At 35.3% G+C, this 27,962-nt stretch overlaps 1 protein-coding gene and 1 long non-coding RNA gene across 2 annotated transcripts in view; one reads left to right on the top strand and one right to left on the bottom strand.

Annotated features, from left to right (window-relative positions):
• The window catches only part of LURAP1L (leucine rich adaptor protein 1 like), a 46,031-nt gene that overhangs the window by 3,933 nt on the left and 14,136 nt on the right, over positions 1–27,962 (top strand). The gene's annotated exons all lie outside the window — the stretch shown is intronic.
• Positions 533–27,343, bottom strand: LOC129047842 (uncharacterized). The gene is made up of 4 exons (XR_008509640.2): positions 27,082–27,343; positions 11,866–11,958; positions 7,815–7,944; positions 533–1,585 (listed from the first exon to the last, which is right to left on the bottom strand). It is a non-coding gene; the product is annotated as an uncharacterized LOC129047842 (long non-coding RNA).

The following is a 27,962-nucleotide window of genomic DNA, read 5'->3' as shown; positions in this document are numbered from 1 at the left end:
AGCATGCTGCTGATTGAAGTAGCATGTATGAAAGAATTGTAGAGCCTAATGTCAGGTAGTCCAGGAAATCTGAGGAACTTAAACCAATACAGTAGCCCACCTTATCCATGGGAGATATTCCAAGACCTCCAATGGATGCTTGAAACTGTGGATAGTACCAAAACCTATATAGACTGTTCAGTCCTATGCATACGTACCTATTATACAGTTTAATTTATAAATCAGTCACAGTAAGAGATTAACAATAATAACTAATAATAAAATAAAACAGTGTATTGCTATGTGAATGTCTCTCTCTTTCTCTCTCATTTTCTCTCTCTCTCTCTCAAAATACTGTAATATTTTCAGACTGCGGTTGACTGTAGGTAACTAAAACCACTAAAGCAAAGCCATAGGTAAGGGTGTACTACTATATTTGGTTACTTTGGTGAGACTTTACTATGTGTAAGACACTGTGCTAGTTAAACATTTTATATGTATTATCCCGTTGAAATCTTATAATCTTTTTTTTTTTTTTTTTTTTTTTGAGACGGAGTCTAGCCCTATCGCCCAGGCTGGAATGCAGTGGCGCGATCTCGGCTCACTGCAAGCTCCGCCTCCCGGGTTCAGGCCATTCTCCTGCCTCAGCCTCCCAAGTAGCTGGGACTACAGGCACCTGCAACCACGCCCGGCTAATTTTTTGTATTTTTAGTAGAGACGGGGTTTCACCGTGTTAGCCAGGATGGTCTCTATCTCTTGACCTCGTGATCTGCCCGCCACGGCCTCCCAAAGTGCTGGGATTACAGGCGTGAGCCACCGCGTCCGGCCGAAACTTTATAATCTTTTAACTAAATGTAATTGTCACCACAATTTTATAGACAAAGCATTGAGGTTTATTGAGCTAATGCTCAAGATAGTAAGGGGAGGAGCCAGCTTGAGGTCAGAATCTGAGATTTTAACCATGCCTATGCTGTCACTTCTTACACTTTAGAATACCTCCATGCTCATGTGGACACCCAGGAACAAATGAATATTTCTATTCTTCTTCCAGAATTTCAAAACATTAAACATGTTAAACTGTATTTTTGTTTACCATAAGCCTTCCCAGGAGGAACAAGCACTAAACACAGTCTCTGGCTTAGGATTTGGATGAACATATTCAGAAGCCATCTGCTTCCCAGCAATCATAATCATACCCTTTCCTTTTGGCCACTATCACCAAGATCTCCAGTAGTACTTCCTCCCAGTCCACAAGAACTGCCATGAGCAGTTCAAGGTTCTCCTGACACGACCAGTTCAAGTTTTAGAGCTCAATAATATTCATGATATAGGAGTATCAAGAGCTTTTCATTGGTAGCATTTTAGTTCCCCAAGAGATTCTGTTCAGGATAAAACTTAGACCTTAGGTAACTCCCTAGAAAGAACCAGAAACTTGGAATCCTGACACCATCTTGTGTTCATTTAAGCAGTACTTTCAAATTGCTGTTCTTCCAACAGGAACTCAGTTATCCTCTTCTTCTCAAATGATATCAGTTGCACAGCGCTGTGTGGTGACTTGCCAGGTGTGTGGTTGAAAACACATCCATCCAAATTGTGCTCATGTAAACTGCACTCATAGAATTCACAAGGAAAAAAAAAAGGTTATATTTTCAAGTGTACATTTAAAAAGTCTCGATCTTAGACCTCTAAATTAAACATGAATTATTCATTTTCTTAAAAAGGGGCTAAACACTGTGGTGGATGTTGAGATATAACTAGGACAGTATTATTTCATTTTACAGATAAGGAAACTATGGCTTACAGAGATTAACTATGATTCCCAGCCTGTCATTCAAACAAGAACCACTGTGAGCCTGGCTATCTGCTTGATCCAAAGTAATCCCAAACTATATTATATCGATGCACTATGAAATGTGCCCATTTACTGTGAATGAACATTTTTATAGTAATTTCATCACATATCTACCAATGGATCTTTTGGCATTCCTTTAAAAATATTGTTTCTTTTTTTTTTAAATATATGTTTCTCATTGTAAAACTTCCAATAATACAGTAATAAATTGTATAAATAAGAAAAAAAGTTCACTTAATCTTACTCCTCCCCATTTTACTCTATACTCCAGAGGAAATACTTCTGACATTTTGTTTGTTTGTTTAATCCATGAGCTCAGCCATTTATCATATCTGTGTTACAAACATTCCAATTATACTCTTTTAGTTATTATTATTATTATTAGTTTTATTATTTGAGACTGAGTTTCGCTCTTGTTGCCCAGGCTGGAGTGCAATGGCGCAATCTCAGCTCACCGTAACCTCTGCCTCCTAGGTTCAAGCGATTCTCCTGCCTCAGCCTCCTGAGTAGCTGAGATTACAGGCATGTGCCACTACACCCGGCTAATTTTGTATTTTTAGTAGAGACGGGATTTCTCCATGTTGGTCAGGCTGGTCTGGAACTCCTGACCTCAGGTGATCTGCCTGCCTCTGCCTCAGCCTCCTAAAGTGCTGGGATTACAGGCGTGAGCCACTGTGCCCGGCCCCTTTTAGTTATTTTTAAATGTACAATAAATTATTGTTGACTGTAGTCACCCTGTTGTACTATCAAACGTTAGCTCTTAGTCTTTCTAACTATATTAATGTATCCATTAACCATTCCACTTCCCCCTAGCTCACTACCCCTTCACAGCCTCTGGTAACCATCATTCTACTTCCTAGCTCCATGAGTTCAATTGTTTTCATTTTTAGCTCCCACAAATAAGTGAGACCATGCCAAGTTTGTCTTTCTGTGCCTGACTTATTTCACTTGTCATGAAATCCTCCACTTCCATCCATGTTGTTGCAAATGACAGATTCTAATTCTTTTTTTCTGGCTGATTAGTACTCTATTGTGCGTACATACAACATTTTATTTATCCGTTTGTCTGTTGATGGACACAGGTTGCTTGTAAATCTTAGCTATTGTGAATAGTGCCGCAATAGACACAGGAGTGAAGATATCTATTTGATATATTGATTTCCTTTCTCTTCAGTATATACCTAGTAGTGGGATTGCTGGATTATATATTCATTCTAATTTTATTTTTTTGAGGAATCTCGAAACTGTTCTCCATAGTGGCTACGCTAATGTACATTCCCACCAACACTGTACAAAGGTTCCCTTTTGTCCATATCCTCACCGGCGTTAATTATTGTTTGTTGTTTGGATAAAAGCCATTTTAACTGGGGTGAGATAATATTTCATTGTAGTTTTGATTTGCATTTCTCTGGTGATCAATTATGTTGAGCACTTTTGAATATACCTGATTGTCATTTGGATGTCTTTTGAGAAATGTCTATTCAGATCTTTTGTCCATTTTTTAATCAGATTATTAGACATTTTTCCTACTGAGTTGTTTGAGCTACTTATATATTCTGCCAATTAATTCCTTGTCAGATGGGTAGTTTGCAAATATTTTCTCCCATTTCATGGGTTGTCTCTCCACTTTGTTGGTTGTTTCCTCTGCTGTGCAGAAGTTTTTAACTTGATGTGATCCCATTTTTCCATTTTTGCTTTGGTTGCCTATGCTTATGGGATATTCCTCAAGAAGTCCTTGTCCAGAGCAATGTTATAGAGAGTTTCCCCAAGGTCTTCTTTTGGTACTTTTATGTTTTAAATGTAAGTCTTTGATTAGATTTTGTATATGGCAAGAAATAGGGGTCTAGTTTCATTCTTCTGCATATGGATATGTAGTTTTGCCAGTACCATTTATTGAAGAAACTATCTTTTCTCCAGTGTATGTTCTTGGCATCTTTGTGAAAAATGAGTTCACTGTAGGTATGTGAATTTGTTTGTCGGTTCTCCATTTTGTTCCATTGCTCAGTGTACCTGTTTTTATGCCAGTATCATGCTGTTTTGGTTACTAAACTCTGTAGTATAATTTGAAGTCAGTTTTGTTCTTTTTGCTCCAGATGACTTTGGCTATTCAGGTTCTTTTCTGATCCCATATAAATTTTAGGATTTTTTTTCTATTTCTGTGAAGAATGTTACTGGTATTTTGGTAAGGATTACATTGAATCCGTAGATTGCTTTGAGTAGTATGAACATTTAAAAAATGTTGATCTTCCAATCCATGAACATGGAATATCTTTTCATCTTTTTGTGTCTTATTTAATTTCTTGCATCAGTATTTTATAGTATTCATTGTAGAGATCTTTTACTTCTTTAGTTAAATCCTAGGTATTTAATTTTATTTGCAGTTATTTTAAATGGGATTACTTCTTGATTGCTTTTTCAGATTGTTTGCTGTTGGCATATAGAAATGCTACTGATTTTTATGTTAATTTTGTATTCTACAACTTTACTTAACTTATCAGTTCTAATAATTTCTTGGTGGAGTCTTTAGGTTTTTCCATATGTAAGATTATATCATTTGCAAATAAGAATAATTTGACTTTTTTCTTCCCAATTTGGTTGCCCTTTATTTCTTTTTCTTGTCTGATTGCTCTATCCAGGACTTCCAGTACTATGCTGATAATCAGTGATGAAGTGGGCATCCTCATCATTTCCAGACCTTAGAGGAAAGGCTTTCAGTTTTTCCTCTTTCAGTATGATACTAGCTGTAGGTCTGTCTTATACGGATTTTATTGTGTAGTGGTACATTCTTTCTATACCCAGTTTTTTGAGTTTTTATCATAAAGAGATGCCAATTTTATCAAATGCTTTTCCAGTATCAACTGAAATTATCATATGGTTTATTGCTTCATTCTATTGATATGATGTATCACATTGGTGGATTTGCATATGTTGAACAGTCCTTGCATCCCTGGGATAAATTCTACTTGGTCAGGATGAATGATTATCTTAATGTGTTGTTGAATTAGGTTCACTATTATTTTGTTGTGGATTTTTGCATCAATGTTTATCAGTGATATTGGCCTATACTTTCTCTTTTTTTTTGATATGTCTTTGTTTGATTTTGATATCAGGGTAATACTGGCCTAATAGAATGAGTTTAGAAGTATTCCCTCCTCTGTTTTTTGGAATAGTTTGAGTAGGATTGTTCTTCTTTAAATGTTTGGTAAAATTCAGCAATGAGGTCCTGGGCTTTTTTTTTTTTAATAATTTTGCATGCTTCATTCTTTTTTATTCTTTTATTTTGTCTCCCTCACTGTATATTTTCAATTAGCATGTCTTCAAGCTCACTAATTCTTTCTTCTTCTTGATCAATTCTGCTGCTGAGAGACTCGAATGCATTCTTCAGTATGTCAATTCAATTGTTTAGCTCCAGAATTTCAGCTTGATTTTTTAAAATTATTTCAATCTAACTTACATTTCATTTTACATTTTCATTATGGATAGGATTCTGAATTCTTTCTCTCTGTTATCTTGATTTGTTTAGCTTCCCAAACCCGCTATTTTGAGTTACCTGTCTGAAAGGTCACATATCTCTGTCACTCTGGGATTGGTTACTGGCGCCCTTATTTAGTTTATTTGGTGAGGTCATGTTTTCCTAAATGATCTTGATGCTTGTGAGTGTTCATCAATGTCTGGGCGTTGACAAGTGAAGTATTTATTGTAGTCTTTATAGTCTGGGCTTGCTTGTACCTGTCCTTCTTGGGAAGGCTTTAAAGAAGTATTTAAAGAAAATTGAGTGTTCAGATCTAAGTATTTGCCTATTGCAGCCATATCTGCCCAAGCCCAACAATAGTATGACTCTTGCAGACTAACAGAGGTAGCACTTTGGTGGTTTGGGTACTATATGACAGAATTCCCTGGATTACCAAGTAGAGACTCTTGTTCTCTTACTTTACCCCAAACAAACAAGTTTCTCTCTGTGCTGAGCTTCCTAGAGTTGGAGGAGGGGTGACACGAGCACCTCTGTGGCCACCAATACTGCAACTGTGCTGAGTCAGACCTAAAGCCACCACAGTACTTGGTCTCACCCAAAGCCTGTGGCAACTATTGCCTGGTCACCACTGATGTTTATTTAAGGCCCAAGGGCTCTTTAGTCAGCAGGTGGTGAATCATTCTAAACTTGTATTTTTCCCTTCAAGGTGGTGAGTTCCCTTCTGGCCCAGGGTGGGTGTAGAAATGCTGTCCAGGAGGGAGGGTCTGGAGTAGGGAACTTTAGGAATCTAGAATCTACTTGGTGCTTTATTTTACTGTAGCTGAGCTGATACCCAAATTCTGAGACAAAGTCTTTTTTACTCTTCTCTCTTATTTCCTCAAGCAGAAGGAGTTTCTCCTCATGGCCACCACTGCCCTAGGCCCATGGCAAGTACTGCCTGGCTACCACTGATGTTTACTCAAGGCCCAAAGGCTCTTTTTCAGCTTATGGTGAATCTTGCCAGGCCTGGTTATCTCCCTTCAGGGCAGCAGGTTCCCTTCTGGCCCAGGATGTGTCTAGAAATGTCTGTTGTCTGGGAGCTAGGGCCTGGCATGGGGGCTTCAGGACTCTGCTTGGTGTTTTATTTTACTATGGCTGAGCTAGTATTTAAGTTACAAGACAAAGTCCTCTTTACTCTCCCCTCTTTTCAAACAGAAGATGTCTCTGCCAAAACTGCGAGCTGCACTGTCTGGGGCTGGGAGAGGGGGTAACACAAGCACTCCCTCGGCTGGCCCAGCTGATGTCTCACTAGGTCCTGTATACCCTAAGTCTACTGGCTCTGAGCCCAGCACAGCACCAGAACTTGCCTGGGAACTTTCCTCCTTGAAAGGCCTAGGCTACCTTTCAAGTTTATTTATGACCCCAGAGCACTTTAGCCTGCAGTGTTGATGCTAGTCGGAACTCAAATTCTGACTGCTGGCATAGAAAATTCCCCTCTAGCTAGGTCCAATCTGAATGCTTCCAGTGTGGGAGCTAGCTGAATTCTGCCCTGTATTGCTTTGCACTGTGACAGTTAGCACTGAGTTCCAATGCAAAGTCCCGTAATCACTGTATTCTCCCTCCCTCAAGCACACAGATATTCTCTCTCTGCAGTGCTGCACTGCTAGGAGATGAGGGAGGGGCTGTGTAAGCAATACAAGAGTCTTTTCTGCCATCTTCAGTGCCTTCTTCCTTGATATGATGTTAAAACCGGGTACTGTGATCGTTCACCTGATACTTGGTTCTTATGAAGGTACTTTCTTGTTTAGATAGTTGTTCAACTTGATGTTTCTGTGGGAGTGACAATTGCTGGAGGGTTCTATTCAGCCATCTTGCTCCACTTCTCTCAGATCTTTTTTCATGTCTTTGCCTGCATATATTTGCATTTTATATACAGACATAATGTTGATATGTTTGGATATCATTTTTCTTATTTTACGTAATATTTTTTATATTACCTGGCATTTATTAGATGATTACAATACAACAGATAGCATTTCAAACACCTTTCAAGTATTATGTCATTTCATTCTCATGCCTCACCCACTCATGAGGTAGACAGTATGGAGTGTTAGATAATATAAACAAATTACTGACAGAGTTTAAGAAATTCTTATCTAGTCAAATTTTATCTTATTCTGTCACTTCTCCTATACAAACCCCAACTAGTTACTAATTATATAGAAAAGGTAATTACTTCATTTTTTATAAGTGATTATTTGAACACTTAATAGTTCTTTTCCAAAGCGGATTCTGTTTACAGAGATCTGACTTAATGAGAACATTACATTCTTCAATATAAAAAAATTTAAAGCCTTCAAACTGGACTGAACTTCAATTACACATCATTTTTAATGTAATTCAGTGATTCTTTTTCTGAGAATAATATTGATGAACCCTCTAAAATTAGATTAAATGGCTAACATGTATATATATATATAAAACCTTGTGCCTTACATCTTTATGGCTCAAAATCATCTTAGATTTACTTACGATAAAAATCTTCTTAGATTTGCTCATCTGGGATGCTCATGATAACAGAACAGATTCTGCTCTTAGAGATCAAACATCATCAGAATATTTGATTCCTCAATTGAAGACATAGTATCTCTCAAATAGGCTCCTGTGAAAGAGTGATGTGTAAAACTAGAACTGTAATATATAACTAACTAATGTGACCTCTCTCTGCTGGCCCACACCATGGAAAGTTAAACGATTGGGAAAGCATAGAATCAGGGCAAGAGTGAGACAAGAATTTACTTGTCTCCTGATACAATTGGACCCACCATTTCATTTGGCAGGTTCAGATTTTTCTCTATTTTTGGTGAGCAGAATAAAATTGTTATGTTTATGCCCACCTTAGTAGATTCATAAAAAGATTTTGACACAAGCATCTGTAACAGTGAACTGTTACAGCTCATTATTAAAATGATACATACTATTGCTAAAACATGCAAAGAGTACAAAAGTATTTAAAGTACAGGATAAAAGTTCTTCACATTCCTCTTTCCAATTCCCACTCCCTAGAGATGATTCTATGATGTCTTGTGTACCCTCCTGGAAATGTTCTAAATGCATACAACCGTATCTAGTTTTATCTATACCTTAGCTGTAAAATTATAGACATATAATTGTGTATGTTTAAATTTTAAAATTGAAATTCTGAGAAATTAATGATGCGCCATTTTTATAGGTATATATATGTATATGTATATGTATATGTATATGTATATGTATATGTATATGTATATATATGCACTTGGCTTCAAAGCACAACTTTGAAGTTGCTGTGACTTTGAATAGATTGTTGGCAAAGGACACCATTCAGAGAGAGTTAGTCTATTAGTATAATAAAATTGCAGCTGATGAGGCAAAAAGACAGAGTCAGTAATCTCCAGAAACAGGCAAGAGCATCATAGGACCATAGCATGGAAAGAAACTTGAGAGGTTATCCAGACAAATTCTCTACTCTCATCTTAGCCAGTTGATCATCAACCTTTGGTTGAACTTCTTCAGCAATGAGCACTTCTCTGGCTCCCAAGGCACATCATTTCATTTTCAGATACTTCTATTCAGTATATTTGTTAATTGGCATTCCAGTTGTTCCTCAAAAGACAATTCCATAATCATTCACCATGGGACAAAAAATACTTCAGTGTGTGTGCCTGAAAGTCATACGTTCATAATTTATGATGGAAGCTTTGTTGAGTATTAAAAACATAGAAAGCTCAGCCAGATGCAGTGGTTCACGCCTGTAATCCCAGCACTTTGGGGGTTGAGGCAGGTAGATCACTAGAAGTCAGGAATTTGAGACCAGCCTGGCCAACATGGTGAAACCCCATCTCTGCTAAAAATACAAAAATTAGCCAGGTGTGGTGGTGGGTGCTTGTAATCTCAGCTACTCAGGAGGCTGAAGCAGGAGAATCACATGAACCCAGGAGGCAGAGGTTGCAATGAACCAACGTGGCACCAATGCTTTCCAGCAATGGTGACAGAGCGAAACAGAAAAGAAAGAAGGAAGGAAGGAAAGAAGGAAGGAAGGAAGGAAGGAAGGAAGGAAAGAAAGAAAGAAAGAAAGAAAGAAAGAAAGAAAGAAAGAAAGAAAGAAAGAAAGAAAGAAAGAAAGGAAGGAAAAGAAAGAAAGGCTCAATGTGTTTCTCATAGGTTTGTATGTATATGACTAAAATAAAAGACTTTCATGTGTTTGTTGCAAAATGAGAAAAGAATGATGATGCCTTGCCTTGGCAAGGATGGAGATGAATGAGCACTCTTCTGCACTACTGCTAGAAGTATACATTCAAAAACACCTTTAAAGTTAAACTGACACTACATTTTTAAAAAAAGAAAAATAAAAAATATACTCCTTAATTTGGCAATTCTGGTGCCAGTAACAAGGTAGAAATTTATCCTATAGAAATAATAATAAATTGGTACAAAAATGTAGCTAGTGTATACATTCGGTATAATGTATAATTAAGAAAACCGCAATGACCTAAATGGCCAATAGTGGCAAATGTGTTATTTATGTGAATATGATGGAAATTTATGTAGCTATTAAAATTATGTTGTAAATTTATTTATGGAACAGAGAGAATGGTTATGGATGTATAAAGCATAGAACAAAAAGCTCGAATGAAATACCCTATAATGTTAGCAGTGATATCACTGAATGATAAGGTTAGGGTTATAGGTTACTTTCTTTTTCTTAAGCTCCTTTATTTTGTCCAGTTTCTCTACACTAATTATATATTATAGTTTGGTAAGAAAAACTATTTTGAGGTCAGAAGTTCAAGACCAGCCTGGGCAACAAAGCAAGACCCTATATCTATATATGTATATATTTTTTTTAATAAGCTGGGTGCAGTGGCATTTGCCTTAGTCCCAGCTTCTCAGGAGGCAGGGGCAGGAGGATCTCTGGAGCCCAGTAGTCCAAGATCACAGTGAGCCATGATTGCACCACTGCATTCCAGGCTAGATGACGACAGAGTGAGAGTGAGATCCTGCCTCCCCCAGCCCCCCTCAAAAAAAAGAAAAGAAAAGAAAAAATATTGATAGATAAATAGATACAATAAAAATAAAAAATTTGGGCTTTGGAATAAGGTAGAGTATAATTCAAGGAATCACAGCTCTGTGTTTTTCTGGAGATGGCTTTTAAGCACTTAATTTAAATAATGAGATGATATATGTAAAGTAGCTGAGATTCTGTCTGCTAAATAGTAACTTATTAAGCATTAGTGTTTTTGCTCTTCCCATTTGATTAGTGGTTTATCTCTTTGGCTCAGGAAAAGATGAGACCAGAATTTTTTCTACCCTTTCTCTTTCTTCCTTTTATCTTATTTCATAGAAGGGTGAATGACAATATACAAATAACTTGTTTTCCTGAACATGCTACATCGGAGTCCCTAAATTTGGTATTGAGCGCCCCTGCACAGATGCAGCACCTGGAGTGATTAGTGCCCAAGTAAGAATTAGCCATTTAAGGTTCAGAATGTCCTCTCTTTATAGAATCAGGTGAATTAATAACCAACTGACTCTTTATGATTTTAGTCATGTTGGCTAATGCTATATGGACAGGTCTATCATAGGAAGGCAAGGGAGTTGACAACTACTTTAAGAAATATTTACAAACCCTTCTACAGTTTCTTCATAGGGCATATGGGAGCCTGATGCTTCTTACCAGAAATAGGTGAATAAAATAGGACTCAGATAGACGTTCATATAGGTTTTTAGAAAAGAAATAGTCTTTGCCCAGAGAGCAGAAAAGATGACAAATAAATTAAGACTACAGATAAAGCCCTTTTTAGGATTATGCAGGAACCATGGACAAGAATCTGAGACCATACTTTAGTCTTATACAATTTTTTAATGTGATGATAAAACTGTATTGCAAATAAATAATAATACACAAGAAGCCACCAAGTATAACTTAATTTTATCACTTAGATTGGTGATTTTAGTCACACTGTAAAACTTAATGACTTATGGTAAAGTAAATTTTATGCATTGACAAAAATCTTTCTGCAGTTAAGTCATGTTATTTTTAAAAAATATTTATAAGTCTCTGGGTCTGAAGATTTCCAAAGAGTGAAAGTCTGTGGACAAAATTCTCTATAATTGACTTCATCTGTCACTTTTCTATTGTACCAAATTTTAGGCTCTCTCTCTCATCGTGGTTAATAATATTGCTCACTATCTTTTTCTCCTGCACCATAATCACCTTAGGACAGAGCTGTGACTAATCAATGCTTGTATGTCCTTAATGCCTGGCCAGTTATTTAGGGACTAAGCATTTATTTAATTACTGAATTAAAGTATTCCTTAATCCTGCTTCTATTTTTTTGTGTTTGGACTACACTAGCAACATTTGCTTTTTTTGCAGTGGATCATAGAAACCCAATGCCTCCTCTGCATCTCACCAGCCAAACTCAGTCATCTGGAACTTAGGTTCCTGGTTAAAGAAAGACTAAAATATATTTCCCCTGTCTATTACTGTAGCGATTCACTAAAAAGAAAACAACAAAGAAAAGAAAAGGAGATTTACTACCTGCTTTGAAATGCTGCAGGAGAATTTCTCGTTGGTTGCAGGACCTGCTCTTTCCTCAGATATTGTCACTCTCAGGAACCATTGTTCTCGGAGCTGTTGGAAGAGTAGAGAAATGAAAGGCAGTAGGTTTTTTTTTTTTATCCCTAAGGGCACAAAGAATATGTACATGTTAGTTTTTGGCATCTTCTTTTACTATTCTAAATGAAGTTTTGAAGTTTTAGGATTAGAAGAAAGAACTTACAAGAAAAAAACATTATTTGTAGCATTGTATATTACACATATCGACAAATGGTAAAGTCTGCGTGGTTTTAACTGAAAATAAATAGACATTTAATTTGGTAGCCTAATTTATTACCTAAGTAGCATTAATCACTAGGGCATTAATTCCCTGACTATCCTTGGCACAGCCCTCAGTATAGATTTGGCAACTTCTGATTGAAATGTGACTTGGGTACATTGTACCTGAGGTGTCTGAAGCAGTTGTTAGCAGGCTTATAGTAAGCATCATATCAGCAGTGTTCACATAAGTAAGATGGATGAATGGAATGAGGAAGATTAGGTTTCTTGAGTGTTCATTATAGGATTCTAGAATTATAATGAATTTTAAGGAAACGACCTGTTATTCCTCTTTGTGATTTGAAAACAGATCCAAAATATGAAAAATGGCTACCACATATTATAGTGTTGCAACAAAACCAGCAGCTGTGTGGGTTTCCCCCTAAAATTTTTTGTCTCTACGTGAACTTTTTAAATACCCATTTTCCCAAAGGCATCCGTTTTACCACCTTGCAAGAAGCTACAGTACATACAATATTGCTGGTTTAATCTCAGTATTTTTTATTTATATCATCCAGAGGAGGATTTCCTACTAAGTGGCAGGCATTTTAAAATTTTTGTTTTGAAATAATTCCAGACTTTACGTAAAAATTGCAAAAGAGTACCAAAAATCACTATATATCCCTTATCCAGATTCCCCCAAATGTAAACATTTTACATTGACCTTTCTCATTCTCCCCCTCCCTCCTCTCTCTCTCCTTCTCTCTCTTTCCTGCCCTCCTCCCTTCTTTTTACACACACAGACACACGCACACACACACACACACACACTTTTTCTTAAACATTTTTCAACTTTCTTAAGAAATTTGCACATGATATCACTGTTCCTCAAAATACTTCAGTGATCATTCTCCCCTCCAAAAGAACAGTTGTGGGTCATAAATGTTGTCCTTCGTCCATCCTGTGTACCCTGTTGTCACACAATTAATGCCACAATTAATGACTTATGTCACTTTATTTCTGCTGACTTCAGACCTGTCCTAGGAATATTTTTCAACAGAGCTCTGCAAGTGGTCACCTCCCTTAAATCAGAAACATACCTGAGGCCAGCATTCAGGTAGATAATACAAGTGGGTCTGCCTGAAGCATAGGAGGGTTGATTAGAAGAACTTGCCTTTAATTTCTCACCTTTCTATTGGATTAATGCCAGAAATTCAGTTCTCACAAAGTCATCTTTTCAGCCAGAGCTTCTGACCCATATGAAAATATAAAATAGTAGCTGGGAGGTTTGGGACTATACACGGTATTTAGTAAATATATTTTGAATGTTAGATGAAGTAACAAAACAACTGCTTTGCAATAGCTGTATGGAAGCAAGAATTCTGAGAACCAGTTTTGTTAGAAGAGGAAAGTGAGAATGAAAGACAAGGGAAAAAGAAATAATTTCTTAGCACTTTTGTCTAAAAAAGAAGATTTCTCCTGTGAGACATTATTTTGCATTGTACATATTTTGTATAGTGTACAAAGCACTTTGATGTGTGCCACGTCTTCTTTCCTTAGTCCTGAAGTTATGAGGGTACAATGATTAAATAATGAATGTAACATTTGCAGCATATATTTAAATACAATATTTGCAGCATATATTTGCTAGGTTAGACTATTTGTCCAATAAATGTGTCTATTAATAATGGTCTTCTCCCTGATGTTATAGTTGCTTGGTCAAGGAAGTGAAGAATCAAACTATGCTATCACTATTACCATAAACTACATTAGATTTACTTTTTTAAAATTCATACAAACTCTTTTTGGGGATTATATTTAGTAGTGAAATCCACATATTAAATTGACTCTTGAAAAGTATCCACTTGTTTTTTCTTGAATCTGGCTATGATTCATGTTTTTCAGGAATCCTGACCCTGACAACCCTGAGAAATGAAACAGAATACCATTTATATTTGTGCTTCTTTTTAAATTTGCTTTTGTGTTTACTTTGTAATGTAGTACTAGTTCCAATTATTCCTTATTTGGAAGTTTCTAAAAATTAGCTTGAAGATGCCAGAATAATTATGCGAGAAGAAACTTAGAATAACTAAGAGATTTATGGTCTTCTCTATATATGTGTTTTTGTCAGTCGGGAAAACTGAACTAGAATATAAGAAGGACAATTTTGGTAGTCACTGGGCCCATGCTGATTAACCCAGACTGCATGTTACCTTAGTAGGGGTCAAACTTATAATGATTTAGAAGTAGATCTTGAAATTTCCCCTACTCTGTCTCATCCCCCTCCCTCCAATTATCATCCTTCAGTAGCCGGAGAAATTATTATAAAATAAAGTTACCACCCCGTCTACCGAAGTGCATTCTGCTTCAGGGCAATCTTATACCACAGAGAAATGAAATCTAGATTTTCTATACCAATATGTTTAATATAAAACAACGATTTTCTTAGATGTCTGTTTTGATATGATTTAGGTTATCACTTAATGAAGTTGATACTTATCAGTGTACTTATATTTGTTGTCCGTGACTTAACCTTATAGAATTAGACCGATGCATGTCCTGTCTTTCCTGCTAGGCATTTTTTGGACTTGTTTGGTTACTCAACAGCCGTGTTTCTTTTATTGCCCTCCTTTCCAACAATGTTACAATTTACATATACAAGTGGGATTATAAAAGACTAATTTTGTAAAAGGTGGAACACATATTCAGTGAAGCAATTGACTATTTCAACTCGAAGTTGAAATCTTACGGGGATTCATACATGATATGATGAAAAATTTTGAGAAGATCTTAATGACCATTGTGCATTATGCTAAAGACAGTGAAAAGCTGCTTCAAATGGCATCCCATCTAGTCATAGTACAAAGAAATCTCTTTAGTGAACGATAGCTTTACTTGGTACCAAAGATGGAAAACCACCATGCTTTGAAGAGTGGTGCCTGCACAAAATGGAACTGCTCAAACATTTTGATTTAATTAATAAATAAAACGAACTCAAAATATGGTCATTAGTAGTCAATAAATAAATAACAAGGCTGGCTTAATTCAAAAAATGGATGCTGCTTTCTGTGTTAGAGGCTTTTAAATAATTATAGCACAAACTTGTTATTGGCATTAATAAACAAGTCTGTTGAAATGATTATTGTTAGAGTCAAAACTATTAACCATTAGTTAAGCCTCCTAGGAGTAATATCAGATGTCCACATTGTTGAGTTTAAAATGGAGATACAGAGACTGAGTCATTCACAGTGGACAAAAACAAAGCCAGCTTTCCCCCTTCCTAAACTGGTTGTTCCGAGTGCCATGCAGCAGCCAATATAAATAGAGAAAATGTATTTTCATGTATACTTTAATTCCAAAAGTCCAAACATCATTACTGAGAATGCTCAGTAATTTCATAACATTAAATATTGGGTCATTTTTGTTTGCTTTCAGTCTGAAGACAAATGGATTCTATTTGGATTGCACCCAATTCTGTTACTTTTTTTTAATATCATTAAGTTGATTTTGTGTCAACAAGATCAAATAACTTGAAAAACCCTCTACATGAACATACTCCAATGTCCTTTTGTAAACAAAACTTGGAGTTACTCAAGTGTATTAACTCTTCCGAGAACAAATATAATGAGTTAAGTATATGCTGAGAATGTCAGATTGGTTCATAGACTTGGAAATGAATTTAGCAAGAATCATTTGCCATCTCTATGACCATATGCATGAAATTAATTTTGCCTCAGCCAAAAATCTTGTTTGCTACAATTAAACACTGATGATGCAAATCTATAGTAAATATACATATTTCCAAATCCTCACTCCTTGTTGAGCAACTGAGACAGATGGAAACTCTCAGCTGCACACCATTTAACTACGTAAATGTCCACACTTTGGACATTACTCCCCATCTCTGCTTGTAGAAGTGTTTGTGTGATAGGCGTCAAGTGACTAAAGGTATATTTTTAGGCATCAACTATATTCAATTCTTGTGATAAGCCCCAGAAGTAATACAGATGATGTGGAAGATATGTGTTTCACATTACTTACTAATCATCAGGTAAGTAAAGTATGAGGTTGCTACTAAAAGAGTTTAACCTCCATGGTATAGAAAACTCTTGTTTAATCTCAGAGGTCCCATGGTCTGTAACAAAATATAATTTTGATATGAAAGAAATTATATCATAGTCATTTAACGCTATGCTGGGGAAGCTGGTCAATTGCTTATCAATTTACAACCCAAGCCCCATCTCAGTTTCTCAGACTTGCCCTGTGCATTCTTTCCCCTTAACATTTGTAGATGATGTTGCTTTTGCCTGGGTCTTTCTTCCTGTCCCACCCCTATTTCCTACACTTTTTGTAGTTAACTCTAACTTGTTATCCTTCAGGTCACACCACTGATTATTGTACATATCTTACTAGACTATCAGTTCTTTCATGGCTAGAACCAGGTCCAGTTCATTCCATTTTTAATGTTTAGCCTAGTGTAAGAGGTCAGTATTGGAGGAATAAATTAATAATGTATTAATAATAAATTAATTAATTATCTAGAAATTTCTTTCTTCAAGAAATTCCTTCTAGAAAAATCTTTCTTCAAGGAAGTGATTAGAGAAATAGGATAGCTGTAGGTGGTGGTAATAAGGTAGTGATAAGCATGGATTGCCTAGGAAACCACAGTGAGATTGATTGAGACAGTTGTGATGGTTATGTTGGAGTTAATGAAAACAAGACTGAAAAGGTAAAATAAGCCTAATTAATAAAGAATACTGAATGCCAAGCTAAGAAGTTTGAACATGGTTTGAAAGGCAACATGACCACTTGTAGTTGTTATGTTAGGGAAGTGATACAATGAAAGTTGTCTTGTATTTTGGCACACTTACTCAATTTTTTTCTTACAATTCTCTTCTTGAGTACCAAACGGTCTCCATGTGTTTTTTATATTATGGGATCATTAAAGGATGTTGTACTTTTGGAATAAAGTACATAAAGGGATGTTGTACTATAGTCATATTAAAATATTGTACTATATATTTTAATATGACGCGTTGTACTATAGTCATAAACAAGAAAACACACTGTCGATTACTGAGGAATGAACATACTCAGTAAAATTAGAAATGACAAAAATATTTTTGGAACAAGAATAGGAAGAAAGGGAGAAGATTCTTCTAGTATAAGATAAATAAATATTTTTAAAAGTTTGTTTTCTTCCTATCAGGTATAATTCTACAATTACACAGATTTTTATGGTTTCATATTATCCTCTCAGTAAATTAATCATGAATGCTTGTGACCTTTATTACTGTATTGATGTTTCCTAAACAAAGATTTAAATGTTTTAATCATCCAAGTAACATTTATCTATGATTTCCCATTTATATAATTCTGTATGTTCATAATGGTTTCATTTTATAATTAAAGATCTTTTCTGTTGAAACGTAATCTACACTCCTGATAAATATTTTAAAGTACATAAAATATAAAGAAGAATGACAAAAAACACCATTGCATTATCCAGAGGCCATTTTTGTTACCATTTTTAAAAAATTTTATTCAAGCATTTATCTTCTGTAGTTTTTTGCATTGTTGAAATTATAATTTATAACTTGTATCTTTTTTGTAGTGCCTCCTTCTTTGCTTAACATTGTGTTATAAACCCTTTCCTGTGTTACTTTTCTAAACTTCATTTGTATTTCCTGGAAAATATTCTATTTTATGTGCATTTCTCTAATATTGGATATTTAACTTGTTTCTTATACTTTTGTTGTGATATGCTTTTCCACATTTCAGGTTATTTCTGTGATAATTTATAAGCTGGAGGAATATACCTCATTCCTTTTACGATAAAATTTTGCAATTATTGATTTATTTTTCTTTTGTCAACTGAATATTCTAATAGTTTTTTTTAAAAGAGTGCATAAATGCTGTATTTACTGAGCTCTCACATAGAGGCGAAGAAGCAGGTTAGGCATGTGAACTTCAGAGCCAAGTAAATCTAGGCCTGAATCCCAGCCCCTTCACTTTCTGGTTGTATGACTTGAGTAAGTTACTTGAGTAACTTGCTTGGGTAAGTTATCTTCAAATTGTAGTTTGAAGATAATCATTTCTACCATTTAAGGTTTGAGTAAGATTAGGTGGGGGTGGGGGGAAGCATTTAAAGTACCTGTCATTGTACCCGGCACTTGTGCTTTATTAAAGGCTAGAAGTTATTGTTTATGCTATTATTATCATTGGGGTTCTTTCTTGTCACTATGAAAGTCAACACGGTTTAAAAATTTCTGCATGGGATTACCAAATAAAAGCAATAAGAAAAACAACATACACATTACCAACAACCAGAACCCCCACTACCTCTGAAATGCATTGCTACCAGGACTCTTCCTATTTCTGTGATCCACCAAGAGCTTTACTTATGGAAACTATACTTATTTCCTAGAATGCAATATATCACCACCCACTGCTCCTTACCCTACTTCCTGAGCAGGGAACTCTCATAACTACAAAACCAGCCTAGAAAGATACTACTGCTATGGTTGAAGAGTGACAATCGGAATCACACTGCGATTACTTTATACAAGCAGCACATACAAAATGTTAGGAGGTACCAATGCCAAGTTTTAGCTGTCTAAAAACTTATATTTCTGAATCAGATGATAGACACTGGAGAAGAAAAAACAGACCTTTTTACAACTTTGGGTGTGGGATAGGTATTATACAATATGGATTGTATTTTTTAACCTGTATCCACCAGGATTTTCATTATTAGCAGAAAATTATCTCAAATTCTAGTAATAGTTAGAGCGAAAGTTTGAGCTTTTATTATTGTAACTTTGTTTTTTTATCTGTATTATAACTTAGGAAAAGCTTTTAGATTTTATTTTAACTTCAGAAAGTTCTCTAAGGATTTTATTTAAGAATTACATATTTGCTTAAATAGAGAAATATCAAATAAACCCAACAGAGCTTTTTTAACAAATTCATACCCAAGGGAAAACATATAATTTGACATTATCTTTGCTAATCATAGGGCAGTTATATCTAATAAAATCCAGCTATTATTTAGTTTCACGTGTATTTGAACATAAGTTCTTTTTGTTTGTTTTCTTTTTTATCTTCTGAGTTTATGAATTATATTTATGGAACCAACTTCAAATAGATAATGAATTATTCCCTAAAAATGAACAGTAATTTAGATGCTAGTTCATGGGGCAAGCATTTGATCTTAAGATAGCTCTGCAGTGTTTTATGGGTATTGGATCAAAGTTTTAACATAAGCATCATTTTTATTTCTAGTTTACAATAAAAGCATGTATAATTTAGTATAAAATTGTAAATGCTTCACAGGTAAAATTTTAAGTGTAATATTAGGATAGGGCAGCATCTGAGCAAGAGTAATAAAACTTGGTATTATAAAGCTGGGCATCTGGACATGTCCTGATGAGCTCATCATGTGCCATCTGCTTCAATAATTCTGGCCACCAGCAAACATATTTTGCCAGTGAGTATTGTACAATCCTACCTATAGTTGGTTGACTCCTTTTTTATGAATATTTCTACCTGGCTATGGACAACACTATGACATGAAACATACTAGCAAACTACAAGTTGTATATTTTAATAGGACATTTTAAAACTGAAGGACAATTAGGAGTCAATTAAGTCTGCATTACCTAGATTGTTTCCTTCTCCACTCTTTTCACCTTTTGTAGTAAGAACTGAGAAAAGTAAACCAAGCTATTCCCAGTAGCTTTTCTTAAATGTGGTGACCCATCTGTTGCCATATGCTAGGCATCTGCTTTTATCACCCTCATTTGTGGTCCTTCAAAGCTAGAAGTGATGAATTAACATCAAATTTATGCTAATTTGTGGTAGGAGAGAACAGCTATTTGCAAACTATTTAATCTGGCCATAGTCATTATCAGATATAAGGAATACAGGACAATAGGAATAGAAATCAGAAATATTTTTTTGAATTAGTGCATGACTTTTAGGTAATTGTAGCACCTCTATGGTTGTATTTCTGTATCAGCAAGATGTGCGAGTGACCCTTGCTTGCAAATATTTGTTGACTTTACATCCAAGTGACTACGATATCAAATATAATAGGGCAGAATCACTCATGAATGCTCATGCAGGTCAGTGCCTGTTTAACTTCAGTTGTAGAATTGCTTCTTTCCTGAAAAAGATTATTCTTTTTTTAATCCAGTCCTAAACTGTCATCAGAAAATGTTCACAGAATATGAAAGGCCAATAGTACACTGACCAGACCATAATAAAAATACTTTTCCATTTTTTAGTATTGTGGAAAAAAGGGAATTAGAATCAGAAGATCAAGATATTTGTCCCATTTCTAGCACCAAGTGGTGATACAATTTTGGCCAAGTCATCAAGCTTGTGTCCACATATGTATCATAGAACACGGTACTCTGACTCCAAAATTAACTATGGTTTCTTTTAGCACTAGAAATCTCTGATTCCTCTATCTATCTTTAGGGTATATTTTCACTGTGGCTTGGAAATCATAACTTATGCATTTATCAACCCAGTTTTCAATGCACACGTGTAACTTTTCAGAGTAATACTTATAATATCAGTGATATTTAGATTTAAATAACTTTTTTAAAATAAAAATTAGGTAATGTGTATTGGGCAGGTTTTGTATGCTAAAACCATATATAAATAATCATTTTGAACAAGAGAACAACCAGATCATTACTGAAAACAAATTGTCAGTTTAATTAACCTACTTAATTACATTATATTTCAACATCCTTGAATGTGGAAGACATTTTAAAAAATTAGGCCGGGTGTGGTGGCTCACGCCTGTCATCCCAGCACTTTGGGAGGCCGAGGTGGATGGATCATGAGGTCAGGAGATTGAGACCATTGTGGCTAACATGGTGAAACCTCATCTCTACTAAAAATACAAAAATTAGCCAGGCGTGGTGGCGGGCGTCTGTAGCCCCAGCTACTTGGGAGGCTGAGGCAGGAGCATGGCGTGAACCCGGGAGGCGGAGCTTGCAATGAGCTGAGATCATGCCACTGCACTCCAGCCTGAGCGACAGAGCAAGACTCCGTCTCAAAAAAAAAAAAAAAAAAAAAAAAAAGTGCCATTTTATTTTATGGTATATATTCTATGTATTTATTTACACAGCATAATGTTTTGATATACATAGGGAAATGGTTACTGGTTACTACAGTCAAATGAATTAACATATATATTATCTCACATAGTTAACTTTTACATTCTCTTTTTGGGGTAGTAGCACCTAAAACCTACTCTCAGTAAATTTTCAGAATGCAATACAATATTATTAACTATAGTCCTCATGCTGTGCATTAGATTCCTAGAACTATTCATCCAACAGAGCTGCAACTTTGTACCCTTTGACCCATTTATGTCAACTTAAAAGTAGAGGAGATAACTAAATTTTATTAAGCACTGTCTAGTGAGGCTTTATGCTACATGCATATGTTATCTTATTCAGTTTTCCCATCTGCATTGCCTTGTCATGTACATAATATATACCACTTTTTGGATTAGAAAATTGGTATAAAGAAAATGTTAAGTAACATATCCAAATGACAAAAGTCCAAGAGCTAATTAATAGAAGAATAACATATCAACCCCAGTCATCTGAGATCCAAAATCCAAATCATGTCTTTTTATAGGGTGTCCAACTGACTGGGATACCATTTACTACACTGTCTTCATTATATCGGGAACTTCATAGGGGTTTAGCAAAACAACAAAACAAAACAAAACAAAACAAAAAACATATTGAATCAAAAAGAAAACATTTCTTACTCATTTGTTGAATTTAAATTTCTGAGTAAGTGTCATTCAAGAATATCTGAATATTTGAAAATCTAGTAATTTCCACAACAGAAAAGAAATAATGTCTGTATGATAGTATCTCTTAATGAGCTCAAATCATCACCTTCTGCCATGATTCTAAGTTTCCTGAGGCCTCCCCAGAAGCTGAGCAGATGCCAGCATCATGCTTCCTATATAGCCTTCAGAACCATGAGCTGAACAAAACTCTTTTAAATAAATTACCCCGTCTCAGGTATTTCTTTATAGCAATGTGAGAACAGACTAATACACTTAGTAACCTGCAGCACAGCAGTGAGTTAAAGCTCCTGTCAAGTGCTTCTGTTTAGGATAATGTGGCGAGTTTTTTATGGAATGAACTGTCACAGTATTTCTCAGGGTTATACTTGCTCAACTGAAAGATCTATTTAATTTTGACTAGGCATAATGTTATTTATGATACCTAGGTATAAAAGCAACTGAAAATATTTAGGGCTTTGACATAAGAATAAAGATAAAAATTATTACCTTTGGTGCAAAAATAATTTCCCAGTGAGTTGTATAAGCAGAGAATGTGGCCTCTTAATTGTAGCAATTATATTGCAATTTCACATGGCACCATTCATCCAAGAACATCCAACCACTCCACAAGCTATAACTAATGGAGCCTAGCCGCATCTCTCCAAAGAAGCCTAGCATTAGGATATTATGTTAAATGTGGTTAAGTATATTAAAGATGGCTAAAGCTGTTAAGAAACTTGCTCATGGTGAAGTTGTGAATGAGGAATTAGAGAAGTACATCTTAGGAATCCATACTCCAGTTCCTTATTATGGAGCTCCAGGCTATGTATATATGTAGTATGTACATATATGCATGTATGTGTGTATTTTCTAAAGGGAAACATGATTCTCAAACCATCTGTTACTTTAATAAGTTTTTATTAGATAAATTTCATTAAACTGCTGTAAGACTACAATTTAAAAAGAAAATATTGCTTTAAAAACATTTTTAAATGGACAAATGGATAAATTTAAAACAGTATGTTTGGGAATTAAACTTGGGAATGAGTTTTATTGCATCTGAAAGTCACGTGACAAACTTCTTTTATGTTCATTCTTTTTAAAGGGCATAAACACAGACTTCAGGGAAATTTAAGAATGGTCCAAAAAGGGAGAATAACTCAAAACACAAGAGGAAGAACATATTTGTCATGGGAATTTTAACAACTGTAATACTGGGTTTATAGGGAGGAAATAGGAGATCAAGCCCTCTGAGTTTTTCTGGGTCATATATTTGAAAAGCACTTCATTTCCTCTGATTGAAAAATGGAAAGCATCCATGATTCACGTATACAAATTAACTCTTTCTGGATTCCCAGCCCATTTCCTTCTGAGAGTGAATCTGTCACTCTGGATTCAGGAGAATGAAATGGTAGTTTGAGTACTGGAAGAGTTAGCCTCCATTCCAGAAAGAGATATACATAATAAAGTTGGCCTGGTGTCAGTCTAAGCTGTAGTTTTATCTAATTTCCCTACACAGCCCAAATTAATTTTTCTGTAACTTCCTTTGTTGTTATTAGTACATTTTACCCACACTGAAGAATAGGCCTGAGATGCTAATAAAGCCTCTAAGCTATTTTGAGGGCAGCTCAAAGTCAGTGATATGGTTTGGATCTGTGTCCCCACCCAAGTCTCATGTTCTGTATTAATCCCCAGTGGTGGAGGTTGGGCCTGGTGGGAGGTGATAGAATCATGGTGGTGGTTCTTCATGGTTTAACATCACTCTCCTTGATGCTGTCATTGGATTAGTGAGTTCTCCTGAGATCTGGTCATTCAAAAGTGTGTGACACATCCCCCACCCTCTTCTTTCTGTTCTGGCCACGTGAAATGCTAGCTCTCCTTTTGCCTTCCTCCATGACAGAAAGTTTCCTGAGGCCTCTCCCGAAGCTGAGCAGATACCAGCATCAGCTTCCTATGCAGCCTTCAGAACCATGATCCAATTAAACCACTTTTCTTTACAAATTACCCAGTCCCCGGGATTTCTTTATAGCAACATGAGAGCAGACTAATGCACTCAGTAACCTGCAGCACAGAAGGGGGTTAAAACTCCTGTCAAGTGCCTCTGTTTAGGATAATGTGTTGAGCTTTTCTGTGGAATGAACTGTCACAGCATCTCTCAGGGTTATCTTTGCTCAATATTCCAGATCCTCCATGAATGCCTCCAAATTACCTTTCCACTTTTCCTCTACCACCACATGCTCACCTGGTTGTCTTGTCACTTTATTAGCACAAAATGAACATTTTCATCTCTGAGCCTTTGCTTATTTCTCTCATTCCAGATTCAAACTGAAATGTCCTTCTTGGCATGGATCCACCGACACCCATCTGACTGACAGATGTCTTCTTTTCCTAACAAAAATGAATCCATACTTACTCTCTGCTGCACTACCACATACTGTCTGTACCTGTTCTTCCTCTCTCATCCATTTCTTCATTCAGCATATGTTTTTGCTTTTCCATGTGCCACTTTAGAAACTAGGATTATTGGGTAGGATAGAACCACTGCACTGGAAGTGTTCATGCTTACCACCTCTTTGTCACTTGTCTTTATATTTCATTGTCACTAATGTGTTTGTTTTTCCTATATGTTGAAAAATTTCCTGTCACTTCTAACATGCTATATCAGAGAACCAAGACATTTTCAGGCTGAAAGGAATTTTGAAGATGATCCTCAATATTCTTATCTAACAGACAGGAGAATGGGGACATGGGAAGATTAGATACTTGTTATAGTACAGGATAAGTTACTGGTGGAACCAAGACTAAAACCAAAGTTTTAGCTTTCTTTGCTATTCCCACTAAATGATACTGCCAATGGATAGTTAAGTCACAGGACATCATAGGTGTAAATAAATGCGAAACACCTGTTATCTCTGTTTTAAATTTCTTTGTAAGTTATTTCTGCTGGAAAAGGATCAGTGTACATATAAGCATGATAAATTACATCACATTCAAAGGACAGCAAACTCTCACATGTCCAGGCAAAATTGTCTACATTAGTTAGAGTAAAATTCTAGGAGAATACTAAATTAGAAAAGGAAATTGATATTTCAGGCAAGTTTGTTTTAATAAATGTAATATCATTTAAACTAGATCAAACGCTTTAATTGTTCAAAACAGTAGCATGCCAAAGGACAACTTAAACACTTTAATTTCTAAAGACTAGAGATAAAGCATAAAAATTTAGTCACTGATATCCTGTGGTGCCAGAGATATCATTAAGGGTATTTGTGGAAAATAAAATGTAAACAGCTACATGAAATTATTAGCACTGCATCATCACAATATTCAATACTTGGTATATGCTGAATCGCATATCATCTGAGACAGAAACCTATTAAAAATAAAGAGCAAATCTATTATTTCCTCATAGAATTCATTGTGATTCACACTGAAAAGACAAAGCTTATTTAATCATATTTGCATTAAATTTTGTATTTAATAAATTCAGTGTATGATATTTTTCCTGTGCAATAGGGTGGCTTTTATTCTAATAAATCAATGACAAGAAGTAGATAAATAATGACTAAAAAGGAGTTGAAGGCTTAGGGACAGATATTTGATGGAAACTTTTGTCACAGCAGAATCATAGTTTTAAGTTCTTTTGTATCATCTGCATAGTCTATACCGTATTGGCCCCATCTACATTTGCATCAGTTCTAATAAGATTTTTGTCTGTGGCTCTGTTATTTTGTTATCTGAATTTTTTTTTTTTTTTTTTTGAGACAAAGTCTCGCTGTGTCACCCAGGCTGGAGTGTCTCCCAGGTTCGTGATTCTCTTACCTAAGCCTTCCCAGTAGGTGGGATTACAGGTATGCACCACCACACCTGGCTAATTTTTGTATTTTTAGTCGAAACGGAGTTTCACTATGTTGGTCAGGCTGGTCTCGAATTCCTGACCTGAGGTGATCCGCTTGCCTCGGCCTCCAAAAGTATTGGGATTACAGGCGTGAGCCACCATGCCTGGTCCTCTGTTATTTGATTCTATCAAAATTGTTTTTTTTTAAATAGTAAAAACATAGAAATATAAAACAAGCATATGCTTAATGTTTATTTGGCTCAATGAAGGAAATCATCAGGATGGAAAGATGGTTAAAGGAAGAAACAGAAGTCAAATAATTCATTAGGAAAGGTATTCCGAGTTAAATTAACCAGGAAGTACCTTTTTTTCTTTTTTAATACTTGTCAGGTTGGGACTCTGGCAACCCACTACCTAAATCCAGCCCACCTGTTTTTGTAAATACTTTTATTGGAACACAAACATGCTCATTCATTTACCGTGACCACCCATATAAGCCATAAGTTGTAACCAAATTTAAGATTAACTAATGTCTTCATTAGAAAATAAATATAAATTATAAAAATTAAGTTAAATGATGTTTATTTTTCATAATGACAAAACAAGGAAAATTTTATAAACTAAAATTACCAAACCAATATATATCTAAAGATTCATCTTGATTGTTACCTACTAACAATGCTTCTGAGGTAGCATTTTTATGAGGAAATTTATTTTTCCTTAAAAGACTAGAACATTCATTATATTAGAGTTCAGTTTCTTTATTTTCTGAGAATTCTGGGACTATTAAATTTGTATAAGTGTTTAATAGCCTCTAATATTAGAAAAAGCTGTTTTTACTGAAGACACATTGTAATTTAATTTATTGGTATATCCTAGAAGAAAAGACTTCATATTCTTATTACGATAAATAGTTATATGCATATATAAATACTAAATATGGTAAATAGTGGTGAAAGGTTTTTTCTCAGTTAAATACACAACCACCTACAGGACTTGAAATTCAGTTCCACAACCTCAAGCAAAAGACACAGTCTCAATGGTTATTCTCCATTTCAGTGAAAAATGAATGTTTTCTTTATGGATTTAAGCAGACAAATAGACACACAAAAAATATAGAACAACTAACCATATTCTCTGTCTTCTACCACTCAACGAAGAATATATTCTCATCATCCTAATATAGGTTACCAAGTGATCTTGTCATAAAACCAGATTGCTAATTATTGTCATCCCAAAGGGGGAACATTTTATAGATTATGTGACCTCTACTCACCTAGTTATTCAGTATCTACTAGTCTCTGGAATTGGCTGTTTTATACACATGTTTTATACATGAGGGTTCTCTTGATTACATAATTAAGCCCAACCTTGTGGTCCAGTAGCAGTTGTGAAAATGGACGTAATCCTAGATAATAAGTTAAACAAATGTGGAACTTCCTGGCCAAGATCAGGAGCAACAATGAAACAAACCAGAAAAAAAGAAAAGAAAAGAAAAACAGAATCAGAAGACAAATCTGACAGTCCGAAAGGGAAAGTTCTATTGCTGTTTGTGATTCACTCCAGGAGTTTCTTAGGCAACTCTGCTTAACTAGCTCTAGCAGGTGAACACACTATGCACCTTTAGGGCAACCTTCAAATCTGTCAAAATATAATTTTTTTAAAAGTTGAAAACATGACTCTCATACAAATTTAGAGGGAACATTTGTCAAAGATCGATTTAGCTCATTTAATGAGAGAACCAGCAAGATGATACAGCTGGTTCAAGAGAATTAGATGAGTAGGCTGTGTAGGTTGTATAGGTTGTATATTTTCTCGGGAAAATCACATGAATTCGTTTTCTAGTATACATATTAAATTATCAAACACCCAGTAGGAAAATAAAACTATAACCTTTGAGATTATCTTTTTTTTTTTTCTGGATAGAAGCAATTTGCATTCCTTCAAGAAACAAATCTACAAGTTAATTTACAGCTTCATAATGCTGGGTCAATTCAGTAGTAAATAGTAGGTCACCCAAAACTATAACTGCATAGATAATTAAATAACGCTTTGATGGCCTGTTGGGCTATGCTCCATTTTATCATGGAAGAGACATTCAAACTTTGCTTTATTTTCAAATGTTGGATAATTGTCTAAAACAATTTTATGTTTTAC

This window comes from Pongo abelii, chromosome 13 (assembly GCF_028885655.2).
Source record: "Pongo abelii isolate AG06213 chromosome 13, NHGRI_mPonAbe1-v2.0_pri, whole genome shotgun sequence".
Lineage (NCBI taxonomy): Eukaryota > Metazoa > Chordata > Mammalia > Primates > Hominidae > Pongo > Pongo abelii.
The sequence above is the reverse complement of the archived record's forward strand: the minus strand, read 5'-3'. Positions and strand labels throughout refer to the sequence as shown.